Here is a 15,457-nt window from a genome sequence, read left to right on the forward strand (position 1 = left end):
CTTGGCGCTCCTCCCGAACCGCCACCAACGCCGCGCTAGCGGAGTATGGGGTGGCAGCAAGGTAGAGTACCAGAGGCTCGAGGGGCCGTGGTGCCACCATCACTGGGGGCTAGTAAGGTATTTCTTGAGGTCTTGGAAGGCCTGGTCGGCCTCCGGGTTCCACTCGGATGAGCCCTTCCTCTTCATGAGCTTGAAGAATGGTAAGGCGCGCTCTCCCAGTTTGGAGATGAAACGACCTAACGCGGTCACCCGCCCTGCCAGCTTCTGCATCTCTTTGAGGGTCTGCGGCGGGCTCATGTCCTCGATAGCCTTGACCTTCTCCGGGTTCGCCTCGATCCCCCTCTGGGATACGAGGAATCCCAGCAGCTTGCCGGAGGGGACATCGAACACGCACTTCTCCTGGTTGAGCCTTAAGTTCACTTGGCGTAGGCTCTCGAAGGTCTCCTCTAAGTCTTGAATCAATGTCCTTGCCTCGCGATACTTGACCACTATGTCATCGACGTAAGCCTCTGCGTTCCTCCCGAGCTGTCACCCCAGGGCGATGTGCATCAACCGCTGAAAGGTCGCACCCACGTTGTGCAGCCCGAAGGGCATGCAGGTGTAGAAGTACACCCCACATGGTGTCAGGAAGGCCATCTTCTCCACATCTTCCACCGCCATCTTGATTTGATGATACCCTGAGAACGCATCCAGGAAGCACAGCAGGTCACACTCGGCAGTGGAGTCAACGATCTGGTCGATGCGCGGGAGTGGGAATAGGTCTTGAGGGCAAGCTTTGTTAAGATTAGTGAAGTCGACACACATCCATTCCTTCCCGCCTTTTTTCGGCACCACGACAGGGTTCGCTAGCCATTCGGGGTATCGGACCACTCGGATGGCACCTGCCGCTTCCAGCTTGCATGTCTCTTGGATGATGAAGGCCTGCTTCTCAGTGGATTGCCGCCTCGCTCGCTGCTTCACGGGGCGGATGTTGGGGCATACCCTTAGATGATGCTGGATCACCTCCCTCGGGACCCCTACCAGCTGATTGGGCTCCCACGTGAATATCTCCTTGTTCATGCGCAAGAACCTCACCAAGGCTTCTTCTTGTTCTGGGTCAAGGCTGGCTCCTATGGTAAAGGTGGATCCCGTCGATGAGGGTCTTGGTGACGGCCACATTGCAGACGATGGGGGTGCGGAGCATCGGGAGCATTTAGAAGCCGGCGGTGGAGTCGGGGTGGTCTTCAGAGCCGAAGGTAAGGTCGGCCACTGGCGCAACCCAGCTCGGCGGAGCCCCCGGGGGCCTAGGGGTGGCCCTGATCTGATGGAGGAACGGCTTGGCGTGGTGATCTAATGGCAGTGCTTGAGAGCCGCCCAGCAGGGCCACAACTGCGTGGTGCGCCGGCACCGCATAGCGAGCAGTGAAGAGATCACGGAGCTCCTCCCAAGATGCCACCATGGGTCCGGGAAGGTTGAGCAGCCAGGTGCGTGGCTCACCGGTGAGGGCCATGGGAAGCCAGTTTGCCATGACCTTGTCGTCACCCCCGGCTTTGAGGACGGCCTCCTCGTACGCCAGCAGGAAAGCTGACGGGTCCACCGCGCCGTCATAGCGCAGCGGCATCTCCGGCCTGAACTTGGGCATCCACTGCACCCGCCGCAGGGCGGGGGCCAGGGCTCGAAGCCCCTGGCCCCGTTGTCAACACTGACCATCGGAGTCGGCGGCAGGGCGCCTGCCATGTGGGCGAAGCGCTGTGGCGACGGAGCGCAGATCAACAGAGGGGAAGCTACGGCGCACCCCTACCTGGCGCGCCAAATGTCGGATGTGGGGTTCCGGCAAACCCTTAAGCTTCGAACACTGGGGTGCGCGTGAAGTCTTTTCCTCCCACCGATCTACGCCCTAACTCGCTAAAATCTCGCGGACGAACTCAACGAACTCGCAACATGGAAAGACACAAGATTTATACTGGTTCGGGCCACCGTTGTGGTGTAATACCCTACCACAGTGTGGTGGTGGTGGATTGCCTCTTGGGCTGATGATGAACAATACAATGGGAAGAAAAGCCTCCTGAGGTTAAGGTGTTCTTGTGCTTGGCTAACTTGTGTGGGTGAGAGTGATCTAAGATCTCGTCGTCCCTGCCTATGGTGGTGGCTAGTCCTACTTATAGAGGCCCTGGTCCTCCTCCCAGATCTTGAGCGGGAAGGGAGCCAACAATGGCGGGCAAATTTGAAGGGGTGCAGCTAGTACAAGCTATCCTGACAAAAGTGGTCTTCGCCTGCCAAAGCCTCTGGTGGTGACGCCGTCTGGGGCTCCACGATGACCTCTGTCTTGCCGTCCTTCTGGTCTTGGACTTGTTGCACCAAAATGGCAACCTTTGCCTGATGCCTCGGTACTCCTCGCATGCGCGGGTTCCCTTAGCACCAAAGGGGAAATAAGGACGTTGTGCGCGCTGGCGCCTGCCTGGTGTTGATCGTCATGGCTCACGTCACGAGAGCCTCGTGACGTTCGCCTCACCTTGATATCTCTGCTCCTCGTGAGTCTGCCTGACTAGCCCGCTTCAGAGGAGGTCTTGTGTCGTCCCCCTCGCGAGGCTTGGCCCCTCGCAAGGGTCTTGGATGCCTTGTTGATGAAGGTGGGCCGTACAGCCTGCCAGCTTAGCCACACCGCGGGCCGCAGGCAGGCAAGCCTGGGGACCCCCGTTCCCAGGACGCCGACGGCCTGGCCTTGATCGTCATGTCTCACGTCATGGGAACCTCGCGAGGTTTGCCTCGCCTTGATCTCTCCGCCCCTCGCGAGCCAGTCTGGTGAGGTCGGTCCTGAGGAGGTCTTGCATCGTCCGCCTCGCGAGGCTTGGCCCCTCGCGTGGGTCTTGAGTTCTTGCTGATGAAGATGGGCCGTACGGGCCCACTCATAGGGCTACGCCATGGGCCCCAGGCAGGCAAGTCTGGGACCCCCGTTCCCAGAACGCCGACAAGGGGTGCTCTGCATTTATCTTTTGCGGTCTCAGAAAGGGCTAGCGAGATACCATCTTGTTATATCATATTATGATTGTTTTGAGAAAGTGTTGTCATCTGAGATTTATTATTATTGCTCGCTAGTTGATTATGCCATTGATATGAGTAAACATGAGACCTAAAATGTTATTGTGAATATGGTTAGTTCATAATCTTTGCTGAAAACTTGAATGCTAGCTTTACATGTTTACAACAACAAGAGCAAATAGAGTTTGTAAAAGTTTTTCTTTATCACTTTCAGTTTGTCAACTGAATTGCTTGAGGACAAGCAAATGTTTAAGCTTGGGGGAGTTGATACGTCTCCAATGTATCTACTTTTCCAAACACTTTTGCCCTTGTTTTGGACTATAACTTGCATGATTTGAATGGAACTAACCCGAACTGACGTTGTTTTCAGTAGAATTGCCATGGCGTTATTTTTGTGCAGAAATAAAAGTTCTCAGAATGACCTGAAAATCAACGAAGAATATTTTTGTAATATATAAAAAATACTGGCAAAAGAATCAACATCAGGGGGCCCACAACCTATCCACGAGGGTGGGGGTGCGCCTACCCCCCTAGGTGCGCCCCCCTGCCTCATGGGCCCCCTGATGCTCCACCGACGTCCATCCTGACTCCATATATTCATGTTCGGGGAGGAAAAAATCAGAGAGAAGGATTCATCGCGTTTTATGATACGGAGCCGCCGCCAAGCCCTAATCTCTCTCGGGAGGGCTGATATGAAGTCCGTTCGGGGCTCCGGAGAGGGGAATCCGTCGCCATTGACATCATCAACCTTCCTTCATCACAAATTTCATGATGCTCACCGCCGTGCGTGAGTAGTTCCATCGTAGGCTTGCTGGACGGTGACGGGTTGGATAAGATTTATCATGTAATCGAGTTAGTTTTGTTAGGGTTTGATCCCTAGTATCCACTGTGTTCTAAGATTGATTGCTTAATGTTTTTCACTAGGGCCTGAGTGTCATGATTTCAGATCTGAACCTATTATGTTTTCATGAATATATGTGAGTTCTTGATCCTATCTTGCAAGTCTATAGTCACCTATTATGTGTTATGATCTGTTAACCCCGAAGTGATAATAATCGGGATACTTACCGGTGATGACCGTAGTTTGGGGAGTTCATGTATTCACTAAGTGTTAATGCTTTGGTCCGGTACTCTATTAAAATGAGGCCTTAATATCCCTTAGTTTCCAATAGGACCCCGCTGCCATGGGACGGTAGGACAAAAGATGTCATGCAAGTTCTTTTCCATAAGCACGTATGACTATATTCAGAATACATGCCTACATTACATTGATGAATTGGAGCTAGTTCTGTGTCACCCTATGTTATAACTATTGCATGAGGAATCGCATCTGACATAATCATCCATCACTGATCCATTGCCTACGAGCTTTTCATATATTGTTCTTCGCTTAGTTACTTTTCCGCTACCACTATTACAATCACTACAAAACTACTACCATTACTTTTGCCACCGTTACGATTACTATCATTTTACTTTGCTACTAAATACCTTGCTGCAGATATTAAGTTTCCATGTGTGGTTGAATTGATAACTCAGCTGATAATACTTGAGATTATTCTTTGGCTCCCCTTGTGTCGAATCAATAAATTTGGGTTGAATACTCTACCCTCGAAAACGGTTGCAATCCCCTATACTTGTGGGTTATTAGGTACACCTTCTATCACAGATCCGAAGGCAAGATATTCGTTGCTAAGAATGGATCCTTTCTAGAGAAGAAGTTTCTCTCAAAAGAAGTGATTGGGAGGAATGTAAAACTTGATGAGGTAATTGTACCTTCTCCCGAATTGGAAAGTAGTTCATCACAGAAATCAGTTCTAGTGATTCCTACACCAATTAGTGAGGAAGTTAATGATGATGATCATGAAACTTCAGATCAAGTTACTACCGAACCTCGTAGGTCAACCAGAATACGTTCCGCACCAGAGTGGTACGATAATCCTGTTCTGGAGGTCATGTTACTTGACCATGACGAACCTACAAACTATGAGGAGGCGATGATGAGCCCAGGTTCCACGAAATGGCTTGAAGCCATGAAATCTGAGATGAGATCCATGTATTAGAACATAGTATGGACTTTGATTGACTTGCTCGTTGATCGATGAGTGATACGTCCATTTTGCATCATGCTTTTATATCGATATTTATTGCATTATGGGCTGTTATTTCACATCATGTCACAATACTTATGGCTATTCTCTCTTATTTTACAAGGTTTTCAAAAGGAGGGAGAATGCCGGCAACTGGAATTCTGGGCTGGAAAAGGGGCAAATATTAGAGACCTATTCTGCACAACTCCAAAAGTCTTGAAACTCCACGGAATACCTTACAATAAATAATGAAAAATCCTCGCCAAAGATGAAGACCAGGGGGCCCACACCCTTCCCATGAGGGTGGGGGGGCGCCCCCCCCCTAGGGCGCGCCCCCTACCTCGTGGCCCCCCTGGTGGCTCTCCGATGACCATCTTCTCCTATATGAAGTCTTTCGTCGAGAAAAAAATAAGAAGCAACCTTTCAGGATGAAAATCCACCACCACGAGGCGGAACCTTGGCGGGTCCAATCTAGGGCTCCGGCAGAGCTGTTCTGCCGGGGAAACTTCCCTCCCGAAGGGGGAAATCATCGCCATCGTCATCACCAACGCTCCTCTCATCAGGAGAGGGAAATCTCCATCAACATCTTCATCAGCACCATCTCATCTCAAAACCCTAGTTCATCTCTTGTATCCAATTCTTGTCTCAAAGTCCAGGATTGGTGCTAGTAGGTTGCTAGTAGTGTTAATTACTCCTTGTAGTTGATGCCAGTTGGTTTAATTGGTGCAAGATCATATGTTCAGATCCTTTATACATATTATTACCCCTCTGATTATGAACATGAATATGCTTTGTGAGTAGTTACGTTTGTTCCTTAGGACAAGGGAGAAGTCTTGCTATTAGTAGTCATGTGAATTTGGTATTCGTTCGATATTTTGATAAGATGTATGTTGTCTAGCCTCTAGTGGTGTTATGTGAACGTCGACTACATAACACTTCACCATTATTTGGGCCTAGAGGAAGGCATTGGGAAGTAATAAGTAGATGATGGGTTGCTAGAGTGACAGAAGCTTAAACCCTAGTTTATGCGTTGCTTCATAAGGGGCTGATTTGGATCCATATGTTTCATGCTATGATTAGGTTTACCTTAATACTTTTGTTGTAGTTGCGGATGCTTGCAATAGAGGTTAATCATCACTAGTAGAAAACAGGGCTATGGTCCAGGCCGGCTCAGCCCATTAGTCCCGGTTCAGTGTAGAACCGGGACTAATGTGGGCATTGGTCCCGGTTCGTGAGCCCAGGGGGCCGGCCGGCCCACGTGGGCCATTGGTCCCGGTTCGTCTGGACCTTTTGGTCCCGGTTGGTGGGACGAACCGGGACCAATGGGCCTCGCTCCTGGCCCACCACCATTGGTCCCGGTTGGTGGCCTGAACCGGGACCAAAGGCTCCCCTTTAGTCCCGGTTCTTGCCACAAACCGGGACCAATGAGGTGCCTATATATACTCTCGCCCGCGAGCAGAGCACTCCAGTGCTCTGTTTTTCTCTGGCCGGCGAGGGGAGGGGTTTGTGGTGCTCTAGCTCACCTCCTATGCACATGAGGTGTTCGATGGAATGCCCGAGCCACACTACTTAAACTTTCTCCTCTCGAAGCTCGACCTCCAAGCTCCATTTTCCTCGAGATTTGTCTAGATTTAGCGGTCCGTCACGCCCCGTCCCCGTCTTCACCGCCGTCGATCACCCGCGCTGATCTCATCACCGACACCACCATGGTGAGCCTCTTGTTCTTATCTTCTTTCTGAAAGGAAAAATATTCTTACTTGTCTGTTTAGATAGATACTTGTATCATTTTCTTACATTTATTATTGCATCTTATATAGTGCAATGGTTTTGGTATCCGCCCCCGTCGGCCCTCGTCCTGTCTATGATTCGGATTTGGTATGTATATTATCTTCATAACTATTGGTTCATTTATTGTTTATGAAAATTATGCCAACCAACGCGACATAGATTTTTTTATCTAGGATGTATGTGAATCGGAAATGCCAACCGACCCTATTGTCGAGAGGTTAAATTTAGTTGAAGAAGAAAACTATTTGTTGAAGGAAAAAATAAAAAAATTGAGGAGGAGAAGATGATATTGGAGTTGCATGTTGCGGATGTCGTCGATGATCACAAGATCAAGATGGATGCAATGCGCTTGAAGATTAGAAAGATTAGAAAATATGCCATTCATACCGAGGCTTGGTATCATTATGCCGTTGGATCAATTGTTACCTTGGTTGCGATTATGATCGCATTTGTTTTCACATTGAAATGTTTTACATAGTTTCAATGTATGGTTTAATTAATTAGATGCTCTGGACAGCTATATGTTGTTAGATGAGAACTATGTATGCACTTTGGTTTTAATGTGATGATGAACTTCTATTAATTTGGACACTTAATTATATATAATGCACGCAGATGAACCGGCAATGGATGTACGGTGACAGACACACCCGCGAGTACATTAAGGGCGTGCATGAGTTTCTCGATGCGGCTGAGGCAAACAAGCAGAATGGTTTTATGTGTTGTCCATGCACTGAATGTGGGAATACGAGGTCTTACTCTAACCGGAAAATCCTTCACTCCCACCTGCTTTACAAGGGTTTCATGCCACACTATAATGTTTGGACGAGGCACGGAGAAATAGGGGTTATGATGGAAGACGGCGAAGAAGAAGAGTACGATGACAACTATGTGCCCCCTGAATACGGTGATGCTGCAACGGGGGGAGCTGGTGAAGATCAAGAGGAACCAGACGATGTGCCCAATGATGCTGCCACGGGTGAAGCTGCTGAAGATCAAGAGGAACCAGACGATGTGCCCGATGATGATGATCTCCGTCGGGTCATTGTCGATGCAAGGACGCAATGCATTAGTCAAAAGGAGAAGCTGAAGTTCGATCGCATGTTAGAGGATCACAAAAAAGGGTTATACCCCAATTGCGAAGATGGCAACACAAAGCTCGGTACCGTACTGGAATTGCTGCAGTGGAAGGCAGAGAATGTTGTGGCTGACAAAGGATTTGAGAAGCTACTGAAAATATTGAAGAAGAAGCTTCCAAACGATAACGAATTGCCCGACAGTACATACACAGCAAAGAAGGTCGTATGCCCTCTAGGATTGGAGGTGGAGAAGATACATGCATGCCCTAATGACTGCATCCTCTACCGCGGTGCATACAAGGATCTGAACGCATGCCTGGTATGCGGTGCGTTGCGGTATAAGATCAGACGAGATGACCCTGGTGATGTTGACGGCGAGCCCCTCAGGAAGAGGGTTCCTGCGAAGGTGATGTGGTATGCTCCTATAATACCACGGTTGAAACGTCTGTTCAAAAACGAAGAGCATGCCAAGTTGATGCGATGGCACAGTGAGAACCGAAAGAAAGATGGGAAGTTGAGAGCACCCGCTGACGGGTCGCAGTGGAGAAAAATCGAGAGAAAGTACTGGGATGAGTTTGCAAAGGACCCAAGGAATGTATGGTTTGCTTTAAGCGCGGATGGCATTAATCCTTTCGGGGAGCAGAGCAGCAATCACAGCACCTGGCCCGTGACTCTATGTATGTATAACCTTCCTCCTTGGATGTGCATGAAGCGGAAGTTTATTATGATGCCAGTTCTCATCCAAGGCCCTAAGCAACCCGGCAAGGAAATTGATGTGTACCTAAGGCCATTAGTTGAAGAACTTTTACAGCTGTGGAATGGAAATGGTGTACGTACGTGGGATGAGCACAGACAGGAGGAATTTAACCTTAAGGCGTTGCTGTTCATGACCATCAACGATTGGCCCGCTCTCAGTAACCTTTCAGGACAGACAAACAAAGGATACCACGCATGCACGCACTGTTTAGATGACACTGAAAGTATATACCTGGACAAATGCAGGAAGAATGTGTACCTGGGCCATCGTCGATTTCTTCCGACCAACCATCAATGTCGAAAGAAAGGCAAGCATTTCAAAGGCGAGGCAGATCACCGGAAGAAGCCCGCCATGCGCACCGGTGTTCACGTGCTTGCTATGGTCAATGATTTACACTACGTAATCTTTGGAAAGGGTCCCGGTGGACTAGCTGTTCCGAATGACGCTGAGGGACACGCACCCATGTGGAAGAAGAAATCTATATTTTGGGACCTACCCTACTGGAAAGACCTAGAGGTCCGCTCCTCAATCGACGTGATGCACGTGACTAAGAACCTTTGCGTGAACCTGCTAGGCTTCTTGGGCGTGTATGGGAATACAAAAGATACACCCGAGGCACGAGAGGACCTGCAACGTTTGCACGAAAAAGACGGCATGCCTCTGAAGCAGTATAAAGGTCCTGCCAGCTACGCTCTTACGAAAGAAGAGAAAGAAATCTTCTTTGAATGCCTGCTCAGTATGAAGGTCACGACTGGCTTCTCGTCGAATATAAAGGGAATAATAAATATGCCAGAGAAAAAGTTTCAGAACCTAAAGTCTCATGACTGCCACGTGATTATGACACAACTGCTTCCGGTTGCATTGAGGGGGCTTCTACCGGAAAACGTCCGATTAGCCATTGTGAAGCTATGTGCATTCCTCAATGCAATCTCTCAGAAGGTGATCGATCCAGAAATCGTACCAAGGCTAAGGAGTGATGTGGCGCAATGTCTTGTCAGTTTCGAGCTGGTGTTCCCACCATCCTTCTTCAATATCATGACGCACGTCCTAGTTCATCTAGTCGACGAGATTGTCATCCTGGGGCCCATATTTCTACACAATATGTTCCCTTTTGAGAGGTTCATGGGAGTCCTAAAGAAATATGTCCGTAACCGCGCTAGGCCAGAAGGAAGCATCTCCATGGGCCATCAAACAGAGGATGTTATCGGGTTTTGTGTTGACTTCATTCCTGGCCTTAACAAGATAGGTCTCCCTAAATCGCGGTATGAGGGGAGACTGACTGGAAAAGGCACTCTGGGAAGAGACTCAATAATATGCAGGGACGGATATTCTTGGTCTCAAGCACACTAGACAGTTCTACAGAACTCTACCTTGGTGACCCCGTATGTCGATGAACACAAGATCAGTCTGCGCTCCAAACACCCGGAGCAGTGCGACGACTGGATTACATGTGAACACAGCAGGACTTTCAACAGTTGGTTGGAAACACGTCTCAGAGGTGACAACACTGTTTGTGATGAGTTGTACTTGTTGTCCAGGGGACCATCTTTGACTGTATTGACTTACAAAGGGTACGAGATAAATGGGAATACATTTTACACAATCGCCCAAGATCAAAAGAGCACCAACCAAAACAGTGGTGTCCGCTTTGATGTAGCAACCGAGAGTGGAAAGGACACATATTATGGTTACATAGTGGACATATGGGAACTTGACTATGGACCTGATTTTAAGGTCCCTTTGTTTAAGTGCAAATGGGTCAATCTGTTAGGCGGCGGGGTACAGGTAGACCCACAGTACGGAATGACAACAGTGGATCTGAAAAATCTTGGGTACACTGACGAACCGTTCGTCCTAGCCAATGATGTGGCACAGGTTATCTATGTGAAGGACATGTCTACCAAACCGAGAAAAAGAAAAGATAAGCAAGCGAATACATCATACGATGAGCCAAAGCGCCACATAGTTCTTTCAGGAAAAAGGGATATCCTGGGAGTGGACGGCAAGACAGACATGTCTGAAGATTATGAAAAGTTTCATGAAATTCCTCCCTTCAATGTCAAGGCTGACCCAAGCATCCTGATAAACAATGAAGATTATCCATGGTTACGGCGCAATAAGCAAATGACACAAGCGAAGCAAAAGTGAAGACTTTCTCCCGCAATAAGCAAATGCTATGTGGGTGAAATTATGATACCATCCCAACTTTCAACTTTTTCAGAGTTCATTTGAAATGCTTTCATGTCTTATGGTTCGAAACTTTGATACTTCGAAAGTGATTGTCCATTTTGTACACGAAGTGCATCAAGTTTTTGTCGTAACCCTCTCTACTTTTTGGAACATGCTATGTGGGTGAAATGATGAGACCATGCCAACTTTTAACCTTTTCAGAGTTCATTTTGAAATGCTTTCCAATTTCAGAGTCATTTAGCTCAAAGAATGAATTAATAGCAAACAGAATGAACTACAAAACTTTTATGAAAATAAAAACAATCAATTAAAATATTATGTTATGATCAACTAAAATAAAACTATAATATTCTTCAATAGCAAAAAGAATATAATTTATGTGACCTAAAATCAAACTATAATTTGTGTGACCTAAAATAAAAAATAAATAGCAAAGAAGAAAAAAATAAATAGAAAAAAATTCTAATTTTATAGTAAAGTTATTCATAAACTAGTGATTCACACAAATTTTTAAAAGTTCAAATTTAAACTATTTAAAATTTAAAACTAATGGCACTAACAGAAAGTTTATAATTTTTGTGACCTAAAAGCAAAAAGAAATCACGAAAAAACTGTAAGTATTTACTTGTAAGTATAAATAAAAAATAAATAGAAAAAAAATTCTAATTTTATAGTAAAGTTATTCATAAACTAGTGATTCACACAAATTTTTAAAAATTCAAATTTAAACTATTTAAAATTTAAAACTAATGGCACTTACAGAAAGTTTATAATTTTTGTGACCTAAAAGCAAAAGGAAATAAAAAATAAAAAACCAAAAAAATTTAGAAATAAAAAAGAAAAAACCAAAAAAAATGCCACCTACTGGGCCTCCACGGCCTGAATACGACTAGAAACCCTACATGGGCCAGGATTCAGGGCCGCAGAAGGCCCAATAGGCCCACAGGCAAAGCAGTGTCAAATTAGGCCCATAGGATAGGCCTGAAGTTCAGAGGAGTTCGAGAGGGAGGAGGCAGCAGAGCTTATCAACTGGTGTTGGGCGCTGTCAACTAGCGATGTGGGACAAAACTTTTGGGCGCGGGGCGCACAAGGGCATTGGTCCCGGTTGGTGGCACCAACCGGGACTAAAGGGGCATTGGTCCGGTTCGTGGCACCAACCGTGACCATTGCCCCCTTTAGTCCCGGTTGGTGCCACCAACCGGGACCAAAAGGCCGCCGCTTCCCGCCCTTTGGGCTGCCAAAAGAGGCCTTTGGTCCCGGTTGGTGGCACCAACCGGGACTAAAGGGGGCAATGGTCACGGTTGGTGCCACCAACCGGGAACCAATGCTCTGGCTATATAAGCCGACACTTGCGAAAATTTTGGATCAGTTCTTCAACCCGCCCCGACGACGCCGCCAGGCTGCCCCTCTGCTCACCTCGCCGTCGCCGCCGTTGCCCCTGCCCCGCCCCCGAGCGCGCCCTGCCTCGCCGTCGTCCGCGGCCGCCCGTCCACGCCCCTGATCACCCCCTGCGCCGCCGAGCACCCTCTGCGCCTCGCCCTCGACGCCGTTGTCCCTGCCCCGCCCCCGAGCGCGCCGACCCCGAGCCCGTCCCCGAGCCCGTCCTCGTCCGCCGTCCGCCGTCGCCCTCGCCGACCCCGAGCCCGTCCGCCCTCGCCGCCCCGAGCCCGTCCCCCCGCCGACCCCCGAGCCCGTCCGCCCTCGCCGTCGCCCCTCGCCGACCCCGACCCGGCCCGTCCGCCGTCGCCCCTCGCCCTCGCGACCCGAGCCCGTCCGCCGTCGCCCTCGCCCTCGCCGACCCCGAGCCCGTCCTCGTCGCCGTCGCCCCCGACGTCGGCCGCCCGCGTCTCCTCCCCGATCCCTTTGGGAGAGGTAGCTACCGCCTCCTCCCCCCTTCCTTCCTTCCCAGCTCCTGAATTTGCAGATGTATGTATGTATGTATGATGAATTTTGATTTTGTTCATATATATATACTGTAGATGTATGTATGTATGATGAATTTTGATATTTTTTTGTTCATATATACTGGTTCATATATACTGTAGATGTATGTATGATGAATTTTGATTTTTGTTCATATAAAAAAGAAGAGGAATAAGAAAAGAAAAAAGAGGAGAAGAAAGAATAGAGGAGAAGATCTCCTCTATTCTTTCTTCTCCTCTTTTTTTTCTTCTTCTTCCTCTTTTTTTTATCGGGAACGAGGGTCGTCGAGGGTCGCCGAGCGGTAGAGGAAGAAGAGGATAAAAAAGAAGTGGAAGAAAAAAAAGAGAGGGGTCGACGGTCGCCTAGGGGTCGAGGGTCGAGAGGGGGTCTAGGGTCGCCGAGAGGGGAGAGGAAGACGAGGAGAAATAAATAAGAAGAAGAAAAAAGAAGAAAAAGAAGAGGAGAAGAAGAAAGGAATAGAGGAGAAGAAGAGAAAAATAGAATATATATTCTATTTTCTCTTTTCTCCTCTATTCCTTTCTTCTTCTCCTATTTTTTTCTTCTTTTTTTTCTTCGACACGTGGGGGGGGTCGAGAACGTCGGACATTCATGAGAGAGGCGAGGAAGAAGGGGGAGAAGAGGGAGAAGAAGAGGAGAGGAAGAAGAGGAAGTCTTCTCCTCTATTCTTTCTTCTCTTCTTTTTTCTTCTTCTTCTTCCTCTTTATTTTATCGGGAACGAGGGTCGTCGAGAGGGTCGCCGAGGGGTAGAGGAGAAACCCTAAATAGAAAGTATCATCGGTGTGAGATACATGTACCGTCGGTGTCGGACACTACACCCACATCCCATAAGTGGCGCGGGCTTCGACGCCCACGTCACTTGTGGGACGTGGATGTAGTGTCCGACACCGAAGGCCACATGTATTCTTTCTTCTCCTCTTATTTTTCTTCTTCTTCCTCTTCTTTTTATCGTGAACGAGGGTCGTCGAGGGACATAGATGTATTGTCGTCGTTGTCGATATATACCCCCTCCCGGACAAAGAGCGCATTTGTTGCTCAGTGCGGGGTTCTGGTTAGGGACAAGATCCCGATAAGCATTCAGCAATGGTTTAAGCCGGCTACAGAAGACCCTGAGGTCTCTTATGTCAATGATATGCGGGCCACAAATGCTGCGAAGAAGAAGCTTCACCATCGCACGGGGTCAGGTGGCTACCTCGTAGCCCGGCCTAAGTGGTCCAAGACTGAGAATGATCTGGTTCATAAAGGGATCGAACCAGAGACAATTAACTGGCCAGACCGTTGCCGGACTTGGTTCTTCGGGGCTGGCGGAACACTGGACCCTGTAACAGGGAAGTGCATTTGGACGAACGATCAAATGGACATACCAGTCAGTAAGCTTAAGCAGTATATCGAAGCAGCGCAGGAAGGGACGTTCTTTCCAGACAGAGAGAACGACGAGCTCACAATGGCCCTCGGGAATCCTGAGCACCCTGGACGGACACGAGGCACGCCAGGCTCCATTCCGTGGAAGGTTGGGTTTCCGGACGTAGGCGGTTACAAATCCCATGAGAGGAGGAAAAAAGTGCAGCAGACCCAAATGCAGGCGCTGCAAGCAAGGGTAGACGCGATAGAGGAACGAGAAGCAAATCGCAGCAAACGTACTGCCGAAGCCTCCCCCGAAGCTACCCCGCCATCTCAGCGCAGAAGCAGCGTGGCTTCCACCGAGCTGCTTCAGCCGGAGCATGCCTTGACGGCTCCTGCCAGCTATCCCGTGGATGCTATAATAGAGTCTCAAAATTGCCACCTTATGACGCAATGGATCAATTTGAAGCTCAAGGCGGCTGTTGGCTCTGTTTTTCCTACTGAACCCGGCACAACTTTTCACTGCCGGCTGATTCCAGAAGGATATGCTAGGGTGATGGTGGATGAGATAACGGAGGGATTTGAGGACCTCCAGCTTGACCACCCTACCGGTGAAGGGGAGACTCGGCTGGGGTCTGCTCTGAAGACTCCATGCCTATGGTGGAAGGAGCTCATCAACCTTCCGAACTGGACGCCACCGCCTCCTCCTCCTCCTCCGGCGAGTCAGGGCACTCCGCCTCCACCACCTCCTCCTCCGGCGAGTGATGATCAGGGCCCTCGGCCGGCTCCTTCTCCGGCGCGCGGCGGCACTCCGCCTCCTTCTCCGCCTGCGCCGACGCGCGCGAGCAGCCAGCCTCCTCCTTCTCCGCCTCGTCAGCAAGGGCGGAAGAGACCTGCCGCCACTCCAGCTGCTCCGGCGCGTCGTAGTCCTTCTCCTCCGCCTCTTAAGCAAGTAAAGAAGACAACCGCTACGTCTGCTCGGTCGGCGTCTAGCAGTACAACCAGAGGCGGGACGACATACAGATTCGGTCCTTCTCTGAAGACTCCAGAGAAGTTACCATACGAGAGGACCCAGGAGGAGAACGCCGAGATCGCGCGAGAAGAAGTGAAGAAATTCTTTGAAGGGGTGAAAGCAAAGAAACATCCACCTCCGGAGGAGAAGGTAGATCGGGTGAAAGTGAAGCGCACTCTGACTGCCCTGACAAAACCAACGAAGTCTGATTCGCCGAAAGGAAACTATGACCACATTATTG

This window comes from Triticum urartu, chromosome 5 (assembly GCF_003073215.2).
Source record: "Triticum urartu cultivar G1812 chromosome 5, Tu2.1, whole genome shotgun sequence".
Lineage (NCBI taxonomy): Eukaryota > Viridiplantae > Streptophyta > Magnoliopsida > Poales > Poaceae > Triticum > Triticum urartu.